Genomic DNA, 8,487 nt, shown 5'->3' on the forward strand with positions numbered 1-8,487 from the left:
CAACTCTATGAATTAGTTCAAGAGCGGATCCCCCATCTCTATTGCCCACGGGACGACACGACGAAACGACCGGCCCGGCTGCCGGATGCGCCCACTGCCAAGCCGGCAGCTGGACGGTGCGCCATGTTCTCAGTACGACATGTTGGAACATGTCTGCTTGTCCACGAGCCGGCAGCTCACCGGGTGCCGCGAGAGTTTAGTCGCACCTGGAGCCGTCATACGTGCTACCTGTTAAGTTTCAAGCTGAATGCTGAACTGAATATTGATTGTGAAGTTTTGATTGCATTGGTGGAGGAACGACCAGTCCTGTGGGATAACACAACCGAAGAACATAAGGATAGACGACTGACTTTGGAAGCGTGGAAGGATGTGTGTACACAACTTAAAGAAGATTTTAAAACGCTTGGAGATAAGGAAAGAAATGATATAGGTATGTAGTTTAACTTCATCTCAAATTTATTTTCCTTCAATTTCATTACACACCACATTCCTTCTCTCTATACTATTGTTTGTTTCACATAAAATATGAATACATTAGGCGAACTTATCCTGCCACGTAATTTTCCCATTTTCAGAAACAAAGTAATTAGAGAACTGATTTGTGATAGTGTTCGCTGACTCGCCACCTCGTACGGCTTGTGTGCGTGGCAGTTCTCGCAGGTCAGAGTCCACATCTATAGTCGTGTCCGCACACAGAGTATTAAGACCCTCTTCTTTACGGATGAAATGTTGTAGAACAGTACAGGCCTTCAGTATGTCAGTCGCAAAATCAGTGGAGACATTTGAAGGTCGGTGAAAAATCCTCCATTTATTGGCCATTGGGCCACTAATTGTCTTGCTTTGCTTAAGCGATAGTTAAAAATACGCTCAATGATTCCAAGATCTCGTTCACCATAGGGACGAAGTAAATTATTATGCAGTGCAAACGCTTCATCTGCAACGAAAACGTACGTCAATTCCCCTGGAATATTTTGGAATACCCTAAAGGAGGTAGGTTCAGTGAGTTTGTCTGCAACTTTTTCCACAAAGACGTTTCTTTCAAAACACTAGAGTCACAATCCTTACCATAAGCAACGACATCCACATAAATAAAATTATAATTTGTATCCACTACCGCCATCAGGACTAACGAATAATAGCCTTTATAACTGAAAAACATTGATCCACTATCCTGTGGTTTGATAACTCTGATATGTTTACCATCAATGGCCCCTACGCAGTTTTGAAATTTTGCAGTAATTTCAAACTGAAGCGCTATATTCAGCCAGTCATTTTCCTCCAGAATGGGCGTATATGTGTTATGCAATAACAACCACATCTTCATACAAACCTCACGTTCAACTCTAGTAATTGTTTTTATTCCCAGTCTGAAACTTTAATGGACATCGGTGAAAGTACTTCCCATTGCAAGGTACCTGAAATGAGAAAAACATATGGGTTTGATTCTACTCCGGCTTTCTTTTCTTTTCAGGAAAGATGATCGTAAAGAAATGGGCAAACATAAGAGATAACTGTATGAAATGCCATAGGAAATTAAACGAAGGAAATAAGAGCGGTTCTGGAGCAAGCAAGAAGCGGAAATACGTATTGTATGAGCAGCTACATTTTCTAAAAAAAATAGCAGACAGACGAGAAACTTAGCAAATATGCCGGATAATAGTGACGACGTAAACCCCGCCGACAATCAGTCTGAAAAACATTGTCACCAAGTTAAATAAAAGCCGCAGAAAAACAAAACAGCTACAAATGAGTTGGACAGAAAAATGTTGACTATCATTGACGCCTCTATTGAGCAGGGCCACAGTAGAAGTATGTCTTTTTTAGGGGGATTGCCCGAGTGTAGATAAATTTAACGATAATGATATCGTAGACTTCCAGTACGAAGTCATGAAACTTATGAAAAGAATTAGGTCGAAACCACAGTAAGAAACAAGCACCAGCAATCTGCCCAAGATTCCTGGAACTGTGCCTCACAGGAATACCAAACTTTTGGTGGTACATCATCGTACCATACACCAAGGCCAAATGAAGATAGCAACTATTCGGCGTACACCTCTCCAGAACACTATCAAGTATCAACTTGTACAAGGCCACCTAATGAAGTCATGTCTTTGGAAACGTATTGAAGTCCTGTATCCACCGTATCCAACATTTCCCAGACATTTGATTTTTGAAACTAAATCTAAATCGAACATTGTTTCTATCATCTTAATGAAAATAAGAAAACCCTATTCACTGTCATTCTACTTTGTTTATCAAGAGCGTTTTTAAATTGTGGTGTTAATTTTTGATACAGCAAATTAATAGTTTCTAATAAGTAAATTTCAATTGTGTACTTACCACAGTGTCACTGCAAGCATTTCAGTAGGAGATATGCAGTTTCGCATATTGGTGTCTTCATGTTGCAAATGAGTTTGTAAATTTGACAGTAATTTGTCAAACGTTGTTTTTGACATCCTGTAAAAATTAAAGTGCTTTGTGTCCTCCTGTCGTAGTTTTTCATGTAGCGTACTGAAGGCACCAAATTTAAATCGATCTGGCAGCACAGGATGCACCCAATACTTCCTAAGACGACGCTGTTTCTTTTTGTAAAAATAATATAGTGCAACGAGAGTGCAAAGGTCGCTGTTATCCATCCTACTGCTCCGTTGCACACAACTCGACTGCAGTATTTCCGGCGCCGTCTCCGTGGACAAGGGCGTCCGGTTTTCTACCGGCCGGCAGAAACGCCGGTCCGGCGAATATTCTTGTCGTAGACAAGGGGCCTTAATGTTACCACCCTTGCTTTTAATTTCACGGAAGCTTATTTTGACTTTCGTATATGCTGAGTCAGTCCTTCCAACAATCATTTCTTTTTCGATTTCTTCAATTTTTTTTTTTTTTTCATGTGGCCACTTCGTCTTTGCTTCCCTGCACTTCCTAATTGTTTTATTCCTCACGAATCATATTTCTGAATTTTCCTGAACATTTTTGTACTTCCTTCTTTCCTCGATCAACTGAAGTATTTCTTCTGTTACCTATGATTTCTTCGCAGTTACCTTCTTTGTACCTGTGTTTCTCTTTCCAACTTCTGTGATTGCCCTTTTTAGAGATGTCCGTTCCTCCTCATCTGTACTGCTTACTGACCTATTCCAATACCCTTAGAGAACTTCAAGCGCATCTCGTCATTCCTTAGTACTTCCGTGTCACACTTCCTTGCGTTTTGTTTCTTCCTGGCTATTCTCTTAAAGTTCAGCCTACTATTCGTCGCTACTACATATTGATCTGAGTCTTTATCTGCTCCTGGGTACACCTTACAATCCAGTATCTGATTTCGGAACCTCTGCCTGACCATAATGGAATCGAATTGAAATTTACCATATCACCCAGTATTTTCCATGTATACCTTCTCCTCCTGTGATTCTTGAACAGAGTATTCGTAGTTACTAGCTGAAATTTATTACAGAACTCAATTAGGATTTCTCCTCTCACATTCCTTGTCCCAAGCCCATATTCTCCTGTACCCTATTCCTCTACTCCCTCCCCTACAATTGCATTCCACTCCCCCTTGGCTATTAGATTTTCATCTCCCTTTATGTACTATATTAGCCTTCCAATATACTCATATACTTTCTCTATCTCCTCATCTTCAGCTTGCGTTGTCGGGATGTATATCTGAACTGTCGTTGTCGATGTTGGTATGCTGTCGATTCTGATAACAACAACACTATCACTGGACTGTTCACAGTAATACACTCTCTCCCCTATCTTCCTATTCATAACGAATCCTACTCCCGTTATACTATTTCCTGCTGCTGTTGCTATTACCCTATACTCACCTGACCAGAAATCCTTGTCTTCTTTACATTTCACTTCACTGACCCCTAATATATCTACATCGAGTCTTTGCATTTCCTTTTCCAGATTTTTCTGGCTTCCCTACCACGTTCCAGCTTCTGACATTCCACGCCTCGACTCGTAGAACGTTATCCTTACGTTGGTTATTCAATCATATTCTCATGGTCACCTCCCCTGCGTCAGTCCCCTCCTGGAGATCCGAATGGGGTACTATTCCGGAATCTTTTGACAATGGAGAGATTATCATGACACTTTTTCAATTATAGGCCACATATCCTGTAGATACACGTTATGTGTCTTTAATGAAGCGGTTTCCATTGCCTTCTGCATCCTCATGCCGTTGATCAATGCTGATTCTTCCGACTTTAGGGGCCGTTTCCCACCCAAAGGACAAGAGAGTGCTCTGAACCTCTGTGCGCTCCTTCGGGGCATAGTCGGTACAATATCTGTGCATCTTTGACATCCTTATTTCTACATGCTGCATACATGGTGTTTGCGTTGTCTGTATGCTTAATAACTAACTGCATCATTTTCATTACGGGCATTACTTTACCTAAGCTTAATAAACAATTATATCACTTAAAATACACTTACTACTCATGATGTTTCTATATATATTACCTTATTTTATGACAGCTGATCCATTTCTGTTTTCATTAATTTAGTATTATTTTACATCTGAGTCTGTATATTAATCTCATTGTGTATTTGTTTCAGCATCTGAGTCTGTTTCTGTTTTTGTGTCTTGTTGGTTCAAATGGCTCTGAGCACTATGGGACTTAACATTTGTGGTCATCAGTCCCCTAGAACTTAGAACTACTTAAATCTAACTAACCTAAGAACATCACAAACATCCATGCCCGAGGCAGGATTCCAACCTGCGACCGTAGCGGTCACGCGGTTCCAGAATGAAGCGCCTAGAACCGCACGGCCACACCGGGCTGCTTTTGTGTCTGTGTCCGTGTCATTCGCAGTATTCTGTTCCCGTGTTTGGGTGTTTGCTCTTATTTATGTACGTGACTGTTCTTGTTTATATAACACGTGTAAGGTACGTGACACATCGGTTATGTCATCAGTATGCACCTGTCGTCCGGTTGTCGTGGAATTTGTCCTGTGTTATCATACTCAGTTTGGGGTCGTATGTGTGAACCTGTCGCTGTGTAAAGTGACATATTCAGGAGTTCGTAGTTCTCTGCAAGTGCACATGGGTGTTCAGCTGACACCAAACCGATGGAGGTGTTGTCAGAATGAACCGTGACCATTGAGGAAATAAACATGCCACGTGCGGGATGTATTTGCTTTAGCCTCATTCTTTCCTTGATGTTTGGAAAAGACGTTTAGACGCGACCCCATTCTCTGTCAAATCCCATTCTCTCTGCCATGTAGGCCAACGATTTAGTTGGCGCCTTTCTGTGATGTCCTCTCCTATAATGTCAAATACCTTGTCACGTCTGATTTTCTTCAACCACTACGCCGCTGCTCGTTGACGGATAGTGGTGTCCATGGGGTACACTTCCATCACCACGCATAGTGGCTCCACCGATGATATGCCGAAGGTACCTGAATCCTAAGCAAAACACTTCTATGGCCCCATCTCACATAATTTTATGTGTTGCAAGCATCCGTCGATGTGCCCAGGCGCTCGCTGCAAGGTATGCTATGGGTTCGAAGAGTGCGATAAACGCATTGTCTTTATGGGTAGTCTACAGTCTATATTTCGTAGTATTTAGTCCTGCAAATTTCTGCATTATTTTCATTGCTTTGTCGGTTGTAAGTCTGGCATATTTAGTGAACTTCAGATTGCTGTCAATGTGTAAATGTAGATATCTCGTCAATCTTTCGCGTTGCCAGGTTACGTTATTTTGCTTTATGCTTGGATTTCTTTCAGCTTCGCATTTGAGTAATAGGTACACCGTTTTATTAGCTGCAATTGTTAGTTTACTGTTGTTAAACCATTCACTGATGTGTACGAGGAACTGCGTAGTCTTTTGTTCAAAGTGTCTTCTTGAGATTTTCCGTACCACTACGAGCAAATCATCAGCGTATGCTACTATCCCTTTTGTCCTGTCATCTCTGTCTAGATGGTGTATTACCAGCTCAATAGTAAAGTCCCAGAATATAGGTTCACGTGTGGACTCCTCTAGGCATCCTTTGGTGATTTTTCTTGACAATTATTCGGTGACCCACTCGTCATTCTACAACTCTGTCACTGCAGTAGTCGAAAAATCTGTTATGTAAAGCTGCTTCGATTTGCATTTGTTAACTCTGCCAATAGTACAGGCCACAAAAGGTTGTCCAAAGGGCTAGATATATCAATTAATACGGTCACCACATATTTGTCTTGTGTTCTCTCAGTCATCTGTGAAGCCCTGTCGACTGCATCGTACCGAGCAGGGTGGCGCAGTGGTTAGCACACTGGACTCGCATTCGGGAGGACGACGGTTCAATCCCGTCTCCGGCCATCCTGATTTAGGTTTTCCGTGATTTCCCTAAATCGCTTCAGGCAAATGCCGCGATGGTTGCTTTGACAGGGCACGGCCGATTTCCTTCCCCATCCTTCCCTCACCCGAGCTTGCGCTCCGTCTCTAATGACCTCGTTGTCGACGGGACGTTAAACACTAATCTCCTCCTCCTCCTCCTCGACTGCATCGTCGATAGACCAGTGCGGCCTGAACCCATACCGATGTGGACTGAGGCCTGGAAGCTGTCTGTACAACAGTAGTCTGTCATACAATAGCTTCTCCAGGACCTTGCCTAGTATATTCGGTAGACAGATCGGTCTATACGATTTTGTGTCTTTGAGTCCTTGCCCCCTGATTTTTTGATAGCCACTGCATTACCCGTCTTCCATCAGGCGCATTTCCTCTCTTTCTGTAAAGGATCAATAAGTAACTCCGTCAGACAGGGAAAGAAATGTAATGCAGCAGTTTTAATGGTTCTTGAGTGGACTCGACCTGGGCCCGGAGCTTTTCATCGTTATGTTTCGTAATTGCCAGCGCAACCACCTCACGAGCAAAAGGAGTAGTGATTGGACATTTTACGTAGCCAATATACATTTGTTTGCCTAGGACTGTATAGTAATGCTGGTCGAGTGAAAGGTCATTGTCTGGTAGTAGCTTGCTTAGCAGGTACTCTGCCGAGCATCTTCAAACATTTGTCATTTTAATGTATGATCGCTTTATTATTGATATCACCGTTGGTTTTTTTAATTCCCTTCGTTTGCATGTTGAAGGGCTCTCCCCATATGTTATTCTGTGAATTCGCCCTGACAAAATTGTCCCAACAGTGCTGCCTAGCTTTTTGTAATTCGTCTTTATATCATCATTTGGCTACACTATATTGCTGCAATCTGACTTCTTTTCCTTGTGTTGTCTCTGCTCGTTGGTAGTAGCATCGTCTTTCGTCTCGCGAGCCCTTCCATAGGTTAATAATATTGACAACTAATTACTTTGTTTGGCAACGGCCTTGCCGCAGTGGATATACCGGTTCCCGTAAGATCACCGAAGTTAAGCGCTGTCGGGCGTGGTCGGCACTTGGATGGGTGACCATCCAGGCCGCCATGCGCTGTTGCCATTTTTCGGGGTGCACTCAGCCTCGTGATGCCAATTGAGGAGCTACTCGACCGAATAGTAGCGGCTTCGGTCAAGAATATCATCATAACGACCAGGAGAGCGGTGTGCTGACCCCACGCCACTCCTATCCGTCTCCTCCGCTGAGGATGACGCGGCGGTCGGATGGTCCCGGTAGGCCACTCGTGGCCTGAAGACTGACTGCTTTTTATACTTTGTTGACTAATGACACTGATTTGTGGCATTTCAAAGGCTTGAGCTCTCTGTAGTACGTCAGTTAATACACTGACGGAAAAAATCGCAAAAGCAAAAAATAATTTGTGTACAGTAATGAAATTTCTGGAATACGTTTGACTAGGTAACATATTTAAGTGATTAACATTGCAAGGTCACAGGTTGCCCTCCAATGAGCTCTTGCTTGACACCATTGAAGTCGCAAGTGGGAGTGGATGGAGATCAATGAAATGCACGCTACAGGAGATCTGTCTCGGTTGTGCCACATGGCCATCCGAAGCGAGATTCTCGTGACCGCAACTGCCACAATCGTTTATGGTGACTACATTCGTACCAAGTCCTTCTGCAATATCGCAGAAGGAACGTCTAGCTTCTCATAGCTCTATTAAACGACCTTGTTGAAACACAGTGAGATGTTGATAATGATGTCTTTGTCGTCTTAAAGGCATTCATGACCAATATCACCTTACCACGTCCAGTGTCAAAGGTAACTAACGCTCATGACCGTTACAGCGTGTATTTAAAGCAAACCTGATTTGCGTCCTCATAATGGCGCCACTTTATGAGACTGGCGCGAAAGGCGAATAGATATCATCATTCAGTTGTAAAAAAACGCGTATCAACTTTTTTTTATGTCGCACAGCTCTTTCTGGTGCGGTGATTTTCTTTTTTTTCGTCACTGTGTGTGTGTCCTGTAATTAATACTTCCTCAGATGGTGTGCAAGGGGAAATCTTCTACAGTATATTTTAGTGCCTGAGAATTTTCCTGTTCAACAGCAATCGTATGTGTTGTTAAGTGAATATGTTTGTCTTTACGTGTGTAGCAGTGCGTATAATTATTGCATTG

General features: G+C 42.6%; 1 pseudogene; it reads left to right on the top strand.

The window, feature by feature from the left end:
• The first annotated feature begins 7,292 nt into the window (after positions 1–7,292).
• Positions 7,293–7,410, top strand: LOC126185654 (5S ribosomal RNA; annotated as a pseudogene).
• The last annotated feature ends 1,077 nt before the right edge of the window (positions 7,411–8,487 follow it).

Source organism: Schistocerca cancellata, chromosome 4 (genome assembly GCF_023864275.1).
Source record: "Schistocerca cancellata isolate TAMUIC-IGC-003103 chromosome 4, iqSchCanc2.1, whole genome shotgun sequence".
Taxonomy (NCBI): Eukaryota; Metazoa; Arthropoda; class Insecta; order Orthoptera; family Acrididae; genus Schistocerca; species Schistocerca cancellata.